The sequence below is a fragment of the Talpa occidentalis genome, unplaced genomic scaffold (assembly GCF_014898055.3).
Source record: "Talpa occidentalis isolate TD23 unplaced genomic scaffold, MPIMG_talOcc4v2.1 talOcc4.11, whole genome shotgun sequence".
Classification (NCBI taxonomy): domain Eukaryota; kingdom Metazoa; phylum Chordata; class Mammalia; order Eulipotyphla; family Talpidae; genus Talpa; species Talpa occidentalis.
In genome coordinates, this window is record NW_023601104.1 from 77,609,698 (window position 1) to 77,629,259 (window position 19,562).

General features: G+C 45.2%; 1 protein-coding gene across 1 annotated transcript in view; it reads left to right on the forward strand.

The window, feature by feature from the left end:
* The first annotated feature begins 11,593 nt into the window (after positions 1-11,593).
* RGS6 (regulator of G protein signaling 6) overlaps positions 11,594-19,562 on the forward strand; it is a 511,546-nt gene continuing 503,577 nt past the window's right edge. The window contains exon 1 of the mRNA XM_054691397.1: positions 11,594-11,671. The gene's annotated coding sequence lies outside the window, so the exon portion shown is untranslated. The remainder of the gene's footprint in view (positions 11,672-19,562) is intronic.

Here is a 19,562-nt window from a genome sequence, read left to right on the forward strand (position 1 = left end):
GCCAGGTTGGTATAAAGCCAGACATGTGGGCTTTGGAGGGGTTCCCCATTTTGACTCTCCGCCAGCTTGCAGCGTCCGGCCAGCTCTGAGAGTGCTTTTTGGGTTTCCAGGTCGGCGGATCGGGTAGGATGCATTAAAAACATTATTTCCCTGTTTTCTCCCTAAGTTGTACATTTCCTCATTTCCCTTTCCCTTGTAAATAAACCTTTTATTAACCTTTTGTGTGTGTCTGTAGTGGAGTATTAATAAGTCCCTTTTAAGCGTGCGGGTGAGGACCCACAGCCAGGAACCCGTTTTTATATCGGGGCTGCTCCGTAACAGTCATACAGCACAGATGTGAAGGAAAGTCAGTGTAGGATAAATGATTGTCAGGCGTTTCTGCCCTCCCACCATTAGATTAATGATGATCCCGGTGGTCCTAAATGCATGCCTGATGGCGGATACCTGGAGTAGGGTGTGGGCATGCATAGGTGGGTACACCTGGGCTAAGATTGGCTTATAAGGGCGGCATCACGAGGACGTCAGCAGACTAGGAGAGAACCAGGAAGAGAGCCAGAGGAGAAGCAGAGGTCACAAGAGAACGCCGGAGAATCCAGAAAGAGTGAAGGCTTGCCGGGGGGTTGGAGGCCTGCTAGTGTTGTAGAGCAACCCCGATACAAAACGGGGTGCCTGACTGTGGGTCCTCACCCGCGCGCTTAAAAGGACTTATCAATGCTCTACTGCAGGCACACGTGAAAGGTTCATAAAAGGTTTATTTACAAGGGAAAGGGAAATGAGGAAATGTACAGCTCTGGGAGAAAAGTGGGAGACAAAGTTTTAAATGAGTCCTACCCGATCCGCCGATCAGGAATCCCAAAATGGCTCTCTGAGAGCTGGCCGCCAGCCAGGAGCCGTGAAGCCAGGAGGCGAGCGATCGCGAGCCAGAGAGAGAGCAAGGCCCACGTGTTTGGTTTTTATATCCAACCTGGCTGCCCAACTCCACCCTCAGGTCCCAGCCACCCTCCCCTTGGTGGTGATGGGATTTGTCTTTCCCAATGTCCTGATGGCTTTAGTCTGGAGTGGGGGTGGAGTCCACAAAGCCTGTATGAGATTATCTCAGGACATCCTTTCCCCCTAACAATTCCCCCCTTTCACTTTTTGCCACCATTTCCATGGTGATGAAGATCAAACATATGGATTCTGGGATACAGTCTCAGATGAAAATTTTCCAGGGTTCCAGTCTGAAAGAAAACGAATCCCTCCAGGTAGTGTCCATTGTGGAAAGCAAAAGTCCTCCATTCCTGGAAAAACAGTTCATCAGTCCCAGCCAAAAGAAAACATCTGGAGGCATTAGCCAGAACAAGACAGCAGATATGTCAAAAATCACAGGAAAAAAAAATCTTAAAATGGTTCAACTTATGTAAAGACAAATTCTCTCAACCTTGATCCCAAATTTTTTAAACAGCATAGCAAAAGTTTGCAAACCAAATCTACTTTTAAACCATATTGCCTATTTTGCATAAAATCACAGGGCAGAATAACTAAGCAGCAATTTTAGCTGGCTCCATTGGAATACTCCATATAGGATTCAGAGCGAACTGTTGACATCCGGTCCGTGTAGGCTTCTGAAAGATGTTGGTCTCATCAGACTCCACCTGGGCTTTCCTCTTCTCGAGGGTACCAGGGACTTTTCGTTGGCCGGGTTGTCCAGTCCTGCCAATGGAGGCAAGCTTCCTCACCTTCTTTGGAGGTCTCTGGAACCCTACAAACAAGGCAAACAGGTTCTCCTCTTCTTGGTTCAGCTCTGTTTCAACTTTCTGGAAGAGCTCCACACAAAGCCACACAATGAAACTTATGTCCAATTTTTTTCAGTTTAAACAAAATCCCTATGGAAGTTATGCAAAAACAGACTCTGAGATAAGTAGTAAAAGATTACTACCACTATTTTTATGCCGTGTTGGTATCAAGGGGAGAGAAAATGCAAACACAAGTTAGCTTTGTTGGAAAAAAAAATTACAACCTTGCTGCAGATCCTGGTCACCAAAACAAGAAAACTTTGTGGATTTAGAGCAAAATGCAAAAAAATCATCAGTATTATTATGTCAAGGAAAACTTAGTAAATATGAGGTGTATTTCCAAGTCTATTCAGTCCTTAGTAGAAAAGTTTTACTCTCAACAGTTCCATCAATAGGAATCTGTTGAGACCTTTTCTCCCTATATTTTCAGAAACAATTTCTGTAGATGTGAAACAATTGAATTATAATATTATAAGGTGACAATCACCATTGACAATTTACATACATACCAGATACTACTGTTAACATTTTGTACATACCAAAGTTTTACCATTTTCCCAAGTGACAATGCTTCCCTTCCAGTTTTACTTCATTAGGTAAAATCCAAATAGAACAAATTCATCTAATGCCTTTCCCAGGAGGAAAGGGAGAAACTTTGTGGAGTGTCTCAGGAGCTCTACTGAGGTTCCACAAAATTCCTTGCATCAGCCAAATGACAGGCTACCAAATTTGTACTTGAATTTAGATTTCTGGGAAGCTTTGCCATAAATATCAGAAAAATAACAGAAACAACAATGTTCAATCTCTATGAAGGCACCGGCTTAGTTCAGTAGCACAATGTTGACAATCAAACAATAACCTTTAGTTTTTCTCATAACTGGAGACTCTCTCTTTTTTTTTTTTTTTTTCAACGTCTATGGGCACCATGTATACCAATTTGTCAATCACTTGAGGTCAAGACAAGGACACAAGGAAAGGACATACAGACATACAACATATAGACACAAAGAGCTCATTAGTTACCATTTATCACGCGTGGGATATCTCATGCAACTGCAGTTTCACTCATTGGCCAAAGTAACAAAAAGAAAGCAGAGAAAAAAATCTCAAAGGTAAAAAAAAACCAGAAAGTTAAAAAAAATAACAAAATCAAAATCAAGATTGAAAACCTTTCTGTGTAAAAAAAATAGTGGCACCATATACATGATCCTAGATGTTATTTCACGTCTCCTAAACTTTGAAAAGAAGAAGATTGGTTAGAGCATGTTAGTTTTCTCAGGGTTTCTTCAGGAAAAAAAAATGAGTCCTTGGGTATCCTGCAACAATAACTGGAAAAGAAGTCAGTAACATTCAAGTTTTTGTCTGTTTCTTAAACAAATATCTCAAGTCCTCAATGGGTTCACAAGACCAATGGGACTTCGTCTCTGGGTCAGTTCCTCCTGGGGCTTTCTTAACTCTGGAATGATGTACCCAGGGTTTTATGCCTGCAAGTTTCAGAGAAGTATGTGTGCTCAACAAGACATCATAGGGACCAGTCCATTTTTCTGACAGCTGGTTTTGAGCATCCCCGCTCTGCCAAGTCTTCAGTAAGACCTGATCTCCAGGTTTGAAGGGATGCAATGGTTGATCAGGAGGCATAGAGATCCTTGAGGTTGCAAAGTTATGAATCACTGCCAGAACCTCCTGGATGTGTTTCACATATTGCGTGATCCGGCAATCTTGTGTTATTTCCGGACTGGCTTTCAGAACTGAGGCCTGAAAAGGTCTTCCAAACACAATCTCAAAGGGGCTTAATTGTAGCCCACTTCTAGGTGCCACTCTTATGCGGAGGAGGGCAAGGGATAGTACCTGGTCCCAACGAAGTTGTGTTTCTTGGCACAGTTTTGCCAAGGTTTTCTTCAAGGTGTGGTTCATCTTTTCTGTTTGCCCGGAAGACTGCGGTCTCCATGCAGCATGCAATTTCCAGTTTATCTGTAACGCACTGCTCACTGCATGGGTGACGTCAGAGACAAATGCCGGCCCATTATCACTCTGGATAGAGTCCGGCAACCCAAAGCGAGGGATTATCTCTTTCAGTAGCTGTTTGGCAACCTCGGAAGCTTTTTCCGTCTTTGTGGGAAATGCTTCCACCCATCCCGAAAACGTGTCGACAAAAACCAAGAGATATTTGAAATTGCCTGTTGTTCTAGGCATTTGTGTGAAGTCCACCTGCCAGTCCTCAAAAGGACACTTGCCCCGATATTGAACCCCAATGGCTTTAGGGTGGGAGTCAGTCTTGGGGTTATTCCTGGCACATAATTCACAACCTCTGGTGATCCGTTGTGCTATTTTGTGTAAATACGGGCCCTTCAAATATGGGCGCACTGTTTCTAATAAGGCATCTCTCCCATAGTGAGATCCCTCGTGAAGATGTTTTAGCACCGGATATACCAGGGCCTCCGGGAGGAGTATCATCCCATGAGAGTTTACTCTCCAAGTAGAGCTGGGATCAAACTCAGTAAATCCCCATGCACGAGCTCTCTCCTCATCCCGCTCGGTGTATTCAGGAGCATACTGAGTCAGGTCCACAAGAGGGATGAGTGCACCCTGGAGGGCAGAATGGGCAGAACGGGCAGCGACCTTAGCCACCCGATCGGCTGCCCTGTTGCCCTTTGCCATGTCAGACCCACCCTTTTGGTGGCCAGGACAATGCATCACGGCAACAGCTGATGGTAAAGCTACTGCCTTTAACAGGGCCAGGATTTCTAATGGATGTTTGACGTCCTTGTTACTGGCAGTAAGAAGTCCCCGCTCCTTCCAAATGGCCCCATGCATGTGGAGAATCATAAAAGAGTACTTGGAGTCGGTAAATATATTGACTCTTTTACCTTTCGAGAGTTCCAATGCACGGGTCAGGGCTATTAATTCAGCTTTTTGCGCTGATGTACCTGCCGGAAGAGCCTTGGCCTCCACGGTGTTCTGGAGCGTCACCACTGCATATCCAGCACATCGACGGCCTTGGTCCATGAAGCTGCTGCCATCTGTAAATAGCTCCCACTCTGGGTCTGGCAGAGGCTGGTCAGTTAGATCTGGTCGGCTAGCATACACTGTGTCTATGGTTTCTAAACAATTGTGGATTAAAGTGTCATCCTCAGGTCCATCTGCATTGCTTGGAAGCAGTGTGGCGGGATTCAGGGAGTTAGAAACCTGCAGCTTCACATTAGGATTGTAACAGAGCTGCTTGATATTTTCCCATTCGCCCGGCAGTCAACCAAAGTCCACCCTTCTGCTCCAGCAATGTCAAGACCTGATGTGGCACACACAGTGATGGGCTGACCCAATGTAAACATCTCTGCCTCATGTAGGAGGTCACAAGTGGCAGCCACAGCACGCAAACATGGAGGCCATCCCTTAGTGGTGTGGTCCAATTGTTTGGAAAGATATGCAACGGGCTGCATTTCTGGTCCCAACAATTGGATTAGTACTCCAAGGCCAACACCCTGTCTCTCATGTACATAAAGTTTGAATGGCTTCCTAAGATCTGGAAGCCCTAATGCTGGTGCTGAAATCAACTTTACTTTTATTTCTTCAAAGGCCTTTTGACATTCTGGAGTCCAAGACAAAGGTTCAGAGTCCAGGCCTTTGAGAGCATCGTACAAGGGTTTTGCTATTAATCCAAAGTTAGGAATCCAAATCCTGCAAAACCCAGCCATACCCAAAAATCCACGCAACTGTCGCCGGTTGCTGGGGACTTTAAGGGCTGAAATTACTTGTTTCCTTTCTGTCATCAAGCTCCGTCTGCCTTTCCTAATTTCAAACCCCAAATACGTCACCGTTTGTTTACAGATCTGTGCCTTTTGGGTGACACCTTATAGCCACATTCTGCCAGGTGGTTCAGTACCACTATGGTATTTTCCAGACAAGATTTGTAGTCTGGACTTGCAATCAATAAATCATCTACGTATTGCAACAAGACGCCCTGGTTTAATTGAACCTTCCTGAGATCCCTGGCCAGTATTTCCCCAAAAAGTTGGGAGTTCTTAAACCCCTGTGGAAGCACAGTCCAGCAATACTGGAGAGTGCTCTTGGACTTAGGGTCTTGCCACTCGAAGGCAAAAAGCAGTTGATCCTGGACATCTATTGGGATACAGAAAAAGGCATCCTTCAGGTCTAATACCGAAAACCACCCAAAATCACCAGGTATGGCAGTTAATAAGGTGTAGGGATTAGGCACAGTGGGATGTAAATCCCGAACAATGTCATTAATGGCCCTTAAATCTTGGACAAAACGGTACTCACCTGTATGGGGTTTCTTCACTGGCAGAATCGGAGTGTTATACGGTGAGCGACAGGGCCGAATGAGTCCAGATTGAAGGAACCTTTTCAATACTGGCTCAATTCCCCTCAAGGCTTCCTCTTTTAAGGGTATTGCTTCCTCCTCGGGGTTCTGCTCCCCTCTATCACTTCTATTTTTACAGGCTCCGCATTTTTCGCACGTCCTGGGGTTCCATCAGCCCATACCCATTTACTTACTCTTTCAACAATTTCTGGAGGTAAAATTTCACCTTTCGGTGGAACATCTTGAGTAAGTAACATCTGGAACCGCAGAGCATGCTCTGGAGGCACCTGTAGGTGAAGCCTCTGATGTTTTGGTGAGAATATAATTCGTGCGTTGAGCTTACTTAAAAGGTCACGACCAAGGAGAGGGATTGGACACTCTTCCATGTATAGGAAGCTGTGCTGGAGCTGTGTGGTGCCTAGCCGGCACTCCAAAGGTTGCAGGAAGGGTGTCTGTTGTGACTTCCCTGTAACCCCAATGACTGCTGCAGTCTTTTTGCTCATTTTAGTTAATTTCGAATTCAAGACTGAGTATGTTGCTCCAGTGTCCACCAAGAAATCAATGAGACGATCCCCCACAGCGAGGGTTACCCGGGGCTCTGAGGGGGTTATTCTAATGGCTTCTCTAGATCTAGTGGAGCCCCCGGGCACCCCTATTCTGCATCTGAACTTTCTCCATGAACTATCATCTGTCTCCTCTCCTCTGCACTTGGTTCTAGATTCCTTCTACTCTGTCTGTATTCCCTCCTATCTTCACCTGAGGCTCTACCCTGTGCTGTCATTTGTCTCCTGTCCTCTGTACTGGGCTCTCGATTCCTTCTCTGTCTGTATTCCCTGTCATCATCTGAGCCTCCACTCTGTGCTAACATTTGTCTTCTTTCCTCTCTCCTTGGTTCCTGGTTCTGTGTGCTCCTTCTATATTCCCTCCTGTAACCCCTACGTGAATCATCATGTCTTGGGGTTCTCTGTCTTCTATCCTGCCTTCTATAATTATTGCGTCTGCCGCTTCCCTGTAACCTGGGACAACTGTACTTCCAATGTCCCTCTTCCCTACAGAAAGCACACTGATTTCTTCCTAGGGGTTCACGTCTCTGTCCATTATTGTTTCCCTGAAACCCTGTTCTGTGTTCTCTTTGTGAAAAAACAGTCGCAGGTTTCGGTCTCCTGTGCTCTCTATTATTATAAACCCTGAATGCCAGGTCCACTACCTGGGACGGACTCATCTCAGTGACGCCGTCCACCTTAGCTAACTTTTTCTTTATGTCTGGGGCACTAGGGGTAATGAAAGCCGTAGTGATCAGACGAGCATTTTCTGGGGCATCTGGGTTTATGTCCGTGTGGTTAGTGTAAGTTTGAATAATCCTCTCAAGGAACTCTGACGGATCCTCATTAGCTCCTTGCTCGAGTTCCAATATTTTGTTAAAGTTTTTTTGTGTGGGGATCCCCTGCTTCAGTCCTACCAATAAGCATTTTTTATAGAGATCCAACATCGCCGTTCCTCCATTGTTAGGGTCCCATCCAGGATCTCTCTCTGGGACAACAACCTCCGGCTCTGGGGACTGCCTATCCTGTTGGTGGAGACGGTCAGCCTCCTCCCTGGCTTTCCTGAATACCATCCTCTGCTCATCCAGCGTTAATAAAGTATGCAGCATGGACTGTATATCTGCCCAGTTAGGGCGGTGGGAGACAAAGATAGAGGCAAACAAGTTCGCCATCCTCTGAGGAGCCTGCCGGTACGAGGGAACAGAGCTCCTCCAATTTAGGAGGTCCGCAGTACTGAACGGATGGTGCGACCAAAAGTACCCAGCAGGTCTCCCATGTTCATTTAAGCCACCCATTGGCATCTGGCGAAGGGGAAACTGCCCTGCCTCAGGTTGATCCTTCCTGCCAAAATGGGTGCCGAGTCTAGTGTGGGGAGGGGACGCCATTTTAGTGTCCTCCCCAGAGGGCAGTGGAGGCTGTGCAGCCTCAGGGGTCTGCACGGGAGGGGCTTTGTCACGTGGAAGAGGATTTTGTCCTCGTGTATTTAAAGTATTTAAAATATGATGCTCCTCCTCTTCTAACTCTGCTCGCTGGCTGTCCTCATGGAAAGGGGAAGGTCTATCCTTTCTCTGCACCATTAGCCTAGCCTTCGCCTCCGCCATATCTAATTTATGGAGGGCGGCCTGCATCTGGTCCTGCATACCTTTAAAAGCTGACTCAAAAGTCTGATTTTGTTGTTGCACTTGATACAGCATGCTTTGATAAGCTGACTCAAAAACGTTACGATTTTCATCCCTTATACTCTTAATAGTTAAATCAAAAACCTGATTTAGTTGTTGTATGGCCACGTTAAAAGCCTGAATTTGTTGTTGCACATTCTCAGTATGTGAAGTAGAACTTCTACCTCTCACAGAAACAAGAATGTAGCAAACTGCGCTTACACATATTACCAAAAAACTACCCAGAAGCACAGTCTGTAAAGGGATGGCTTGTAAACCACCCATGTATGTATACAATAGTAAAATCACATGCCATACACCAGGCTTCATCAAATTATTTATATTAATGAAACTGGTGGTGATATTTAATGGAAGAAGGCTGCTCAAATTCAAGGCCGGAAGGAAACTGAAAGAACTCAGGCTAGGGATGAAACTGTATAGGCTCATGGTTGAGGCCATATTTGAGTCAAAACACACCCACAAGGGCTGTACGCACAGGGAAAAAAAAACAGACTTTTCAGGACTAGAGACAAATATTATACTGCTAGTCCTGCAGAACTAGTGCGCTTATGGTGACCAACGCAAGGAATGTTACTTTGGGCTGGTCAACCGCGGGTGTAACTTGGAAACCACGCTGGGCGCCAAACTGTTGTAGAGCAACCCCGATACAAAACGGGGTGCCTGACTGTGGGTCCTCACCCGCGCGCTTAAAAGGACTTATCAATGCTCTACTGCAGGCACACGTGAAAGGTTCATAAAAGGTTTATTTACAAGGGAAAGGGAAATGAGGAAATGTACAGCTCTGGGAGAAAAGTGGGAGACAAAGTTTTAAATGAGTCCTACCCGATCCGCCGATCAGGAATCCCAAAATGGCGCTCTCAGAGTTGGCCGCCAGCCAGGAGCCGTGAAGCCAGGAGGCGAGCGATCGCGAGCCAGAGAGCGAGCAAGGCCCACGTGTTTGGTTTTTATATCCAACCTGGCTGCCCAACTCTACCCTCAGGTCCCAGCCACCCTCCCCTTGGTGGTGATGGGATTTGTCTTTCCCAATGTCCTGATGGCTTTAGTCTGGAGTGGGGGTGGAGTCCACAAAGCCTGTATGAGATTATCTCAGGACATCCTTTCCCCCTAACACTAGCATACCTGCCTGCCGTGTACCTGGTAAAATGGCAATAAAGCCTAAAAAGCCACCGAGGGCTCCAGGACTCTCCTTTAACCTGTCTGCTTGGATCATAGAGAACCAGCTCTGTGCCTTCCTGGCACTACAGTCAGTTTTCATTATGTTGTACTAGTTACATTTCATGAACCATTTCTGAACCCTTTGACCTTATCTGTCCCTGGGCCCTTCGATAATTGATCTGCTCTGGAAAATATTTTCTGAAGGACCCTCATCACCTTCAGGAGGGCATAGTTCCATAGCCCCTTGGCCTTTACCACACTCCTCACTCTGTTCAGGGGTGTCCCTATTGATGGGGAGCACAGCTCTGCTGTGAAGCCTGCTGGGGTGTTTATGACAACCCAAAATTATGGGGGTTCATGGCCTGTAGAGTGACCCTTATATCAGTGAGAGACAGGACTCGTGATACACTCTCCTTTTCCCTTGGGACAGACAGGAGCTGCGGTTTGCACTCCAAAAAGGGAGCCTTTGAGATTGAGCAGCCAGTGGGGTTCCCGCTCCCCTGCCACTCCCATCTTCTCCCTCACCCCTCCTTGCCTGGGATTGTACTTCTTAATAAGGAGTAGCACTTGAGCTTTTGCCTCAGGCTCTGCTTCTGGGGAACTCAGGCAGGAACAGGTGTGCAAACCTGCCTTGATTTTCAAAGCAATGTATATATCTTCAGTTTCTGTGCCAGTTTTGCTTTGAAAATCAGCTTCAATGTTGTGAGTGTTAGCGTTGAAGATGCTGCCAGCCAGAGGCAAGCAGGCAGCTTTCTCCTCTGTTATACCTGCAAGCGCCCACTTGTTTGCCAGGAGAAGGCAGAATTAGAAATACTTAGACTCCAACCCATCGTCACTGCCGGGACTGGCCAGGGTTCCTTTCCCAGGTGAAGAAAGGAGATGATCTTCCCTTTGCCTATGGAGTGAAGTTGAAATGACAATTATTGGGGAAACAAAACCACTCTGCAGTTGATCTAGTCACTTCTAAGACTAAACCTGAACTTGACAGGCTGTCTCAAAGAAACAATATCCTTCAATGCGCTAAATATAGTAAAATATCCATTTCAAAAGCAAGAAACCCCCTTCCAGCTATAGAATGCCCGCTAACGGCTGAGGCAAAACCATTGACTAAAACTCCCTAAGCCAATTTGTGCACATCAAAACTTGAGTTTCCCAAAAGAATAAGCTGGCCAAGGTGTCAGGAGGCTGTGTTATAGGGCAACCCCGATATAAAATAAAAAGGGTTGCCTGGCTGTGGGTCCTCACCTGCGCGCTTAAAAGGGACTTATTAATACTCCACTACAGGCACACACAAAAGGTTAATAAAAGGTTTATTTACAAGGGAAAGGGAATTAAGGAAATGTACAACTCAGGGAGAAAATAGGGAAATAAAGTCTTTAATGCGTCCTACCCGATCCGCCGACCTGGAAACCCTAAGGCACTCTCAGAGCTGGCCAGATGCTGCGAGCTGGTGGAGAGCCAGAATGGGGGACCCCTCCAAAGCCCACGTGTCTGCCTTTATACCAACCTGGCTGCTTAACCCCACCCTCAGGTCCCAGCCACCTTCCCTTTGGTGGTGATGGGGTTTGGAGTTCCCAGTGTCTTTGGCTTTGGCCTGGGGTGGGGGTGGAGTCCACAAAGCCTGTATGGAATTAGCTTTAGGACATCCTTTTCCCCCTAACAATTGCCCAGTCTATTTCCACAGGCACACAACTGGCCAATCCTGTATGACCAAAGGCAAAACCCTCTCCACTGATCTTTAGCTTTTTTTTTTTCATTCAACTATTAGCATTTTCCCCCATTCAACTCTTAGTCCATTTGCAATTTGCATAAAGATCACCTAGTAAAGTCAGGAAAACAATGACTCACCTCCAATGTGGGAGGGAAACGGAATAGAAAAGTATTCAGTGTTATTAAGGGGAGCAACAGCATTGCCTCCCCAGGGGAAGCCCAAGGGTATTCAGGAGTGGAGAGGTGTGTGTAGGGGGTGAAATCTGCAAATGGCCTCTGGGTACTAATCCAGATAGCCCGAGATGCAGTTTTTTTTTTTTGATTTATTTTATTTATGCATACAAGAACTGGAGTGTAGGCCAGAGGTGGGAGTGGGGTGGCAGAGTGAAAGAATTCACCAGAGACAGAGTGGGGAGCAGAAAAGGCAGATCGACTGAAATACACTGCTGAGGGGAGCAGCAGGTGAGACTAGAGGTCTCCTGTGCCATGTGGGTAAGTGACTTCCCTGTCTGGGGATTGAATTCATAGCGCAGTGGCTGGTGATAACTTCATCGGGCTGAGACTTTAACTCCTGCACCACCCAGAGATGCAGTTTCAGGAGCTGTTGCTAAAGCAGTAGGAGAGTTGGAGAAGTCACCCGGAGAGGGGAGTTTTGTGGGCTTGTGCTGGCCTCCTGAGTGAGGAACGAGACACTTCTGTGTCTGTCATCAGCTTGGTGTCCCAGGAAGCACCCTGAGGCTGCTGAGGCCCCCCAGAAAAAATTATTCCAAAGGCTGTGGTTCTTTAACTGCTGTCGGGCTCCCTCCCAAAGCCCTGGCACAGAACATCGGGAGAGAGGCCATTAGAGGCCAGATACCAACCAGCAGTCCAAGGAGCAGCTGCTGTTACCGGAATGCCGGCTGGTCTCAGTTCCCTTGGCCCATAAAAGGAAACAGAATTTGAGAAGGAAAGCAGTTTAATTTGCTGACAAATTGAGACGGGCAGCAGACTCGTGTCCGAAAGACCACCGTCCTGCTCTTTGGCAGAGTGCAGGGTATTTATCTAGAGGTATAAGGCAGGAGAAAGGGGAGTGGGCCGGGCAGCATGTCCATCGTTGCAACAGAGCATCAGAGGCTTTGCTTGACACCACCTTGCTTTTGCTGTCACGTGGTGTCAGCAACTCCAATATTATCTTCCCAGTGATGCTTTTTCCCCTCAGAATGTAAGAAAACAAAGTTTAAGCCCAGAGGGTAAAGAAAGGAAGAAAATAGGAGAGCTGATCTAGAGAGAGACAGACAGACCGACAGATAGACAGACATAGTTTGTTGCTGGGTCACTGCGGGGGGGGGGGGGTGGGGGGAGTGGTTGGGGTGGTGGGAAGCCCTGCCTTCTCCAGTGTGTGCGCAGGAGAGCAGGACTGTCTGTGTGGATGGCCGCCGGGGCTGCACCGGAGAAGTGAGCCTTACTAAGGGCCTTGGGATTTCTCTGTAAGGCAGACATAGGTTTATGCGTGTGCCTCTGGTGGAGGGAGAGGTCACATACAAGTCCTTGTGGGCAGAGGGAATGGCCGTAGAGAGGCGGGGTCACTAAAGATGCCAAATCAGCTACTCACCAATCCTGCCAGGCCCCACCAGCCCAGGGTGCCAGCTGACTTCAGAATGGACAGTACAGGGAAGGTAGCCTCCACTGAGACCCTGCTCCCGCAGACTTATTTGGGAGGTAAGATTGGTTTACAACTCTATAAATTTTAGGAGCACAGCTTCATATTTCTTCAATTGCCTGATACCACCACATCCATTACCAAAGTTCTAATAACCCTCATCACCATCTAATTGACTCTGCTCTGGTTCTTCCCACCCACACCTCCTTCCTCTCTGGATTCTTTTGTCAGAATCCAAGTGTTTGTTTGGTTTGGTTTATGCTGTTTGCTTTATTTTCCACATGAGAGTGAAATCATCTTTCTCTTTCTGACTTATTTCACTTAGCATAATCCTGTTAGGTCCATCCATATTGTCACAAATGACAAGATTTCATCTATTTTTTTCTTTATACCTGAGTGGTATTCCATTGCATGCAAATACCATGTCTCCTTTATCCAGTCACCCGTTGTTGGACACTTAGGTTGTTTCTATATCTTGGCTATTGTAGATGAGGCTGCAATGAACATAGGGGTACATATATCATTTCAAATTAGTGTTTCATATTCTGTGGGGAGATACCTTGAAGTGGAACTGTGGATGTATAAGGTAGTTGAATTTTCAATTATTTTGAGGAACCTCCATACTGTTTTTGAAAAATGGCCACACAATTTACATTCCCATCAAGGGCGGGAGTGTGTGAGAGTTCAGTTTCCTCCCTACCCTTGGCAACAATTGTTTCTGATCTTTTCTCACAGCTGTGAGATGATATTTCACTGTGGCTTTGATTTCTAAGTCCCTAACAATAGTGACGATGAATATTTTTATATGCCTGTTGTCCATCTGTATGTCCTCTTTGGAGAAGAAGATTTTCTTTAGGTGTGAGGAGATCTTTGATGAGTGCAGGATACTTTGAATGGTTGAATCAAACCTCATGCTCTCAAAATAATGAAAATGGCCACCACCCTGATCTCTGTCTCCATTATCTCATGCCTGGGTCATTGGGCTAGGAGTCTACCAATGACATTCTTTTGCTGTCCAGTTCATGCCACTCCTTACCGCTGGACAAATTTTCCCTGAGTGTCTTTCAGCAGGTCCTGTCACCCACTTTCACCCAACCTCCAACAATGACTTCCTAACACACTACATTTGAGCTAGACCTGCGTGGAAGTGGCAGGGGTGGTGCAGATGAGAGGGTAGGTGAGTATGTTATAGGGCAGCTCCGATATTGAACGGGTTGCCTGGCTGTGGGTCCTCACCCACGCGCTTAAAAGGGACTTATGAATACTCCACTACAGGCACACACAAAAGGTTAATAAAAGGTTTATTTACAAGGGAAAAGGAAAGAAGGAAAATGTACAACTCAGGGAGAAAATAGGGAAATAAAGTCTTTAATGCATCCTACCCGATATGCTGTCTTGGAAACCCAAAAAGCACTCTCAGAGCTGGCCAGACGCTGCGAGCTGGTGGAGAGCCAAAATGGGGGAACCCCCCCAAAGCCCATGTGTCTGCCTTTATACCAACCTGGCTGCTTAACCCCACCCTCAGGTCCCAGCCACCTTCCCTTTGGTGGTGATGGGATTTGAAGTTCCCAGTGTCTTTGGCTTTGGCCTGGGGTGGGGGTGGAGTCCACAAAGCCTGTATGGAATTAGCTTTAGGACATCCTTTTCCCCCTAACAAGGAGAGTGGCAAGGCAGGCTTCCCCTCCTTGACAGATTGGCCAGGAGTTGGCCGTGGGCAGCCTCCCAGCAGGCCTCTGGCTCTGGTATAGACTGAGGTTTATTCGGTTCTAATTACAAGTGAACACAATACCACCCCCACTCCTTAGCCACTAACTCATGTTACTCTCACTAAGAGGAGATGAGAAATGAGCAGTTTTCCTCACTTCCACCCACAAGATCGGATAAAAGAAGAATCAGTTTAATGACTCAGGGCTTCCTTCTCCCACTGACAATCCCACCCTCTCACCGGTGGTGCACAAAATTTCCCAGAATTACGTCTGTGTGATCCGAGGGGCACAGCTGGATTCCCTGATTAGGACAGAGAGGGGAATGATTCCTTTTCTCTCCAGTTCAATGAAAAGCTTTCTTTCCTCCCCCTGGAGCCTAACCTAGCTTGAGGGGTGCTCACATGCTGCTGTGGATAGCGGGGTCTCTAGCCAGTGCCTTTGTAGGGCAGCCCTGGGACTTTCTTGGTGTTAAAGGGAGTTTTTAATTTAATGCTACCATTAAGTAGAGCCTACCTAGCAAAATCAAAGAGGTATTATAAGTAAACATAGAAAAAGTATTCCAAAGCCTATTAAAAATAAATTTGTAAAAAAAAAAAAAAATCAGCAGTTCACTTTATCCTTGCCATAGTTCTCTTTCTTTAGGAATGCTGATTTAGATTCCTTAGACTTCCACTAAGACTTTCCTTGTGGTTAGTTTTGTGCCATTTCATCAGGCATATTTGTCATATTGGTTCATTTTTCTCCATGTCCTCCGCTTCGTGGCTTGATCTCCTTCCCACCCTGCAAAAATCCCTCGTCTCAGTTCTCAACCCAATGTGCTGAGCCTGAGGCTTATGAAAAGAAAGAAAAACTCACCGATACTGGAGCCTTTATGTTGGAACACCTCAAAGGGAAAAACCGTGTGTTTATGGGAGAAAGCTATTTTCATTTCTTCTTTTTGAAAGCACAACATGAACAAGCTTAGAAATATAACAGGTAGTTCTGAAATGTGCTTTATTCAGAAGTGAAAGACTTTCATGGATAGAAAAGGCAGCAGAGAGGAGTGGTTAAGAGCATAGGGCAGAATGGAGACAACTGAGGCTCTGCTGTGTGACTTAAGGGAACTGAACTTACCTCTCTGAATCTCTGTGTTCTCATCTACAAGACAGAGAACTGATATGCCAGCTATGCCTGGTGCTTAGTACAGAGGCTGACCCACAGTAGCAGACAAAATTACAAGGCCCCCAAAGTAAATGTGAGTCTGACAATTGGACAGCACTATTTTCTTGTCTCCCTTCCTTTTTATTGTGGTAAGTATGCATAAAATGCACCATTTAAATCATTTTAAGTGTACAATTCAGTAGCAATAAGTATATTCACATTGTTGTGCAAACATCCCCTCTATCCAGCTCCAGAAGTTTTTCGTCATCACAAATAAGTTCTGAACACTAATTTCTATTCCTTCCTCCTCCAGCCTCTGGTAATCACTATTCCATATTCTGTTGCTATGAATTTGACTATTCTAGGTACTCATAGTTGTGGAACTGTTTATAATTTGTCTTTTTGCATTTGGCTTATTTCACTTAGCAAATGTCTTTAAGTTTCATTATGTTGTAACATGTGTCAGAATATCATTCCTTTTTATTGTTGAATAATATTCCATTGTATGGATGCATCATTTTATTTATTGTTCAATCTATTGACGGATACTCAGGTTGTTTTCATAGTTGGGATATTATGAATAATGCTCCTGTGAACATTGGTGCTCAAATATCTGTTTGAATCCCTGCTTTCTGGACATTAATTTTAAAAGAAGTGGTTTGTTATAAAAAATAATTCAGAAATGGTAATAGGCAAAAATAATTACTGAATGTCCTTTTGTGCTGGAACCATCCTGCATCGGTGTGATCTGATTTTCTAGGGATGTTTACCTTTGTTTGATTTCCTATTTATGATAGACTCAGCTATAAAATATGTCAGTAAATGTTAGTGTGTAGAAAACCAGTAGCAGTAAAAACAGTTCTTGTCCAATTTCAGTGCAAATGATATCTGCACCAAAGGAAAAAAATGATTATAGTTAATGCCTTATAAGATCTTTTAGAAGGTTTAATAGAGGTAGTGAAAGAAATAGAGAATTTGTACAATTTTAATAAGGATGTTGTTTTCTTCCTGGTCTGTCTTGCTCTTTGCTTCTCAAAGAGTCGATAGTAGCACTTGTTTTGTGGATTTGTCACTTCATCTACTGTTTGTTTCTCCTAAATTTCTCTTCCATTCAAAGAGGTGGAACCTGGGCAAAAACCAGCAACCAGACCCTTGTTTGTGTACTAATGACAAACTCAAAGCTGCTTCCTGTAGCAGGCTCTTACATGAGAATTTACAACCCCAAGGGGCTGAGTTTGAATGAGTGTTTCCTTTTTCAGGGCCATTTACATTTTAAGCTTCCTACCTGTGATCTGAGTACCTTCAGATAAAGGAATATCAGGGGATTGATTGATGGATTGATTGATTGATTGTAATTCCCTGAAATAATTCAGCAAATATTTATCAAGCACCTGTAACATAGTTCTATGTTATTTTTTTGAAAGTGCTGTCTTGATCCAATTTTGAGATTCTGGCTAGAGGGCTGGTCAGTTGCCCCTTTGAGCAGCTGATTAAGTCCACACTGCTAACCACTCCCCTTATGAGATGTCAAGCTCCAGCACACTGTATAATAGCCCCAGCTGCCCAGCACCAGGTATCTAGGGTCACTTTCCAGACAACTAGGGGCAGCTCCTATGCCCTGGAACCCATAAAATGTTTCACATCTTCCAATCCACACACAAGTCAAGAAATCTAGTGTGGTCTACCCCATTTGCTGTCCACCTCTAGCTCCAGCTCTGTTACCTTTCTCTGTGCCTGGATGCCCCCTTACATGATTTCACCTGTAACAAAGAGTTCTGCATTTTATCAGTACCTGCAGCTCACCATCAAAAGAAACTTTTGATCTTAGAAAAAAGCACCTACTATGTGTTGGGTATTCTGTTGTGTTGTGAAGGACCCTGGGCAAAGGCAAGGAAGTCTCTGCCCTTGAGAAATTTACAGTCCAGCAGGAGAAATGAAAACCCTCTACTAAGAAATAAAGTGAAAGAAGAAAGCATCTCCAAGATCAAGAGCTTGTGAGTGTGAGCACTAGGTGAGGTTATTTGGAGGTTGGAGGTTTCTCCACTTATCCTTGTTGAGTTATATAAACTGATCCAAGCAAAAGTGAGATTACTAGAGAATCAAGTCTGGGGGCTCAACTCCCAATACAGCCTCCAGATAGTGCTGGGAAAGTTGTCTGAATTCTGAGCCTCACAATGAGAAGTTTATACACTCTTCAAGGAGAACACATTTTCAAGGGATTTTCACAAGAAAGTCTAGGGAAGTGTTCGGTTAATGTATCTATTTGACGTTGTTTCTGTTTTGAGGAAAACAGGGAGAGTTATTAAAGTTTACCCTATTTACAGTCTGATCTTTTAGGAGAGGGAGTTTTAACAATGTCATAAACCTTGAAGACTTCTTTTTTTAAGTTACTGATTTGCTTGGAGACAACATTTGCTTATTGTTGATGCAGTTAGCTGTATCTTGAAAATGCCAGTTCAACTGTGACTTGGCTCTTTAAATTGTGTCCCTTAACTGAGGCTAGGGGGAGGGGGTACCCTTTTAATTGTTGACTTTACTTCCTTGATTGGAGGCTTAATTTCTTATGCAGAATCCTGATCTCAGTGGGACAGTTCAGATTCATTTCCCTACTCTAGTCACTTTATTACTTATGCTTCTGTATTATCTTAGCTTGGCAGTAGGCCAGGTGTGGAAAATCAAGAGCAAATGAGCAAGCCGGAAGGGTGAGCGGGCGGTTGTCAAAGTACAGGTTGGGTTTTCATAAGCAGCACCTCTTCTAGGGCAAAGTGACCCCATTTCTTCCAAGTCAAGATATGCTTTGTTCCCAACCATAGAATGAGGGCTATCTTCCTTATTAGTAGTGATAATTTGAAAAGGAAAAGCAAAATGGAGTTATCCTCTGTCTGGATTAAAAACCAAATGGGGGCCTCCCTGGTAGCGCAGGGGTTAAAGACAGTGCCATCAAGCTATTGCCAGCCACTGCAGCAAGAGACCCATCCCCAGCCGGCCAGGGACCGTCCCACCTGGTGCAGCAGACCTCTTCTGCCTCGCCCACTGCCCCCCTCAGCATTTTATTTCAGAGATCTGCCTGTTCTGCTCCCCGCTCTCACTGATGAATCCCCTGCACCTCTGGCTTACACCCCAGTTCTTATATGTATAAATAAATAAATCTTAAAAAAAATTAAAAACCAAATGGAGTGGGGAGGTGGTTAAGGTTGGGCCCCAGGGAGGCTTATCTCTGAGAAGGAAATGAAACCATGCCCACACTCCAAGGAACTCTAGGGTTGAAATTCTACCAGTCATTGCTTTACAAATTTTCCACCAATCAGAATGTGCTAACTGAAAAAACTTATCTGCATAAAGCAGACCTGAGTGTAGACTATCCTCTCCTGTGTACAGAAAGGCTTCCCACACCAGACTGCAGGAACATACAGCTCAAATGCTTCTTGGGTTTGTACCTTCCAGGTAGCCTTTCAGGAATAAAGGGTGTGACTGAGCAGGCTTTGGATTCTTGGTTATATTATATTATCAATAGTTTCTTGGTTATATTATAGTATCAATAGTAAATGTGTCCACTCTTCAGAAGTCCTGTTTCTACATTTGCATGCCTGTTTGTCACAGGTAAGAGAATTTATGTCTGGATCCACTCACTTTTTTTTTTTAAAGATTTATTTATTTAGGCATACAAGAACTGGGGTACAGGTCAGAGGTGCGGGGTGGTGGAGGGGTGTGTTGAGAGGATTCACCAGAGACAGAGTGGGGAGCAGAACAGACTGATGTACTGAAATACACTGCGGAGGGGAACAGTGGGTGAGTCAGGAGAGGTCTGCTGTGCCGTGTGGGTAGCTCCATGGTAGGGGATCAAACTCCTTCTGCAGAGGCTGCGAATATCTTCACAGTACTGTGCTTAACCCCTTGC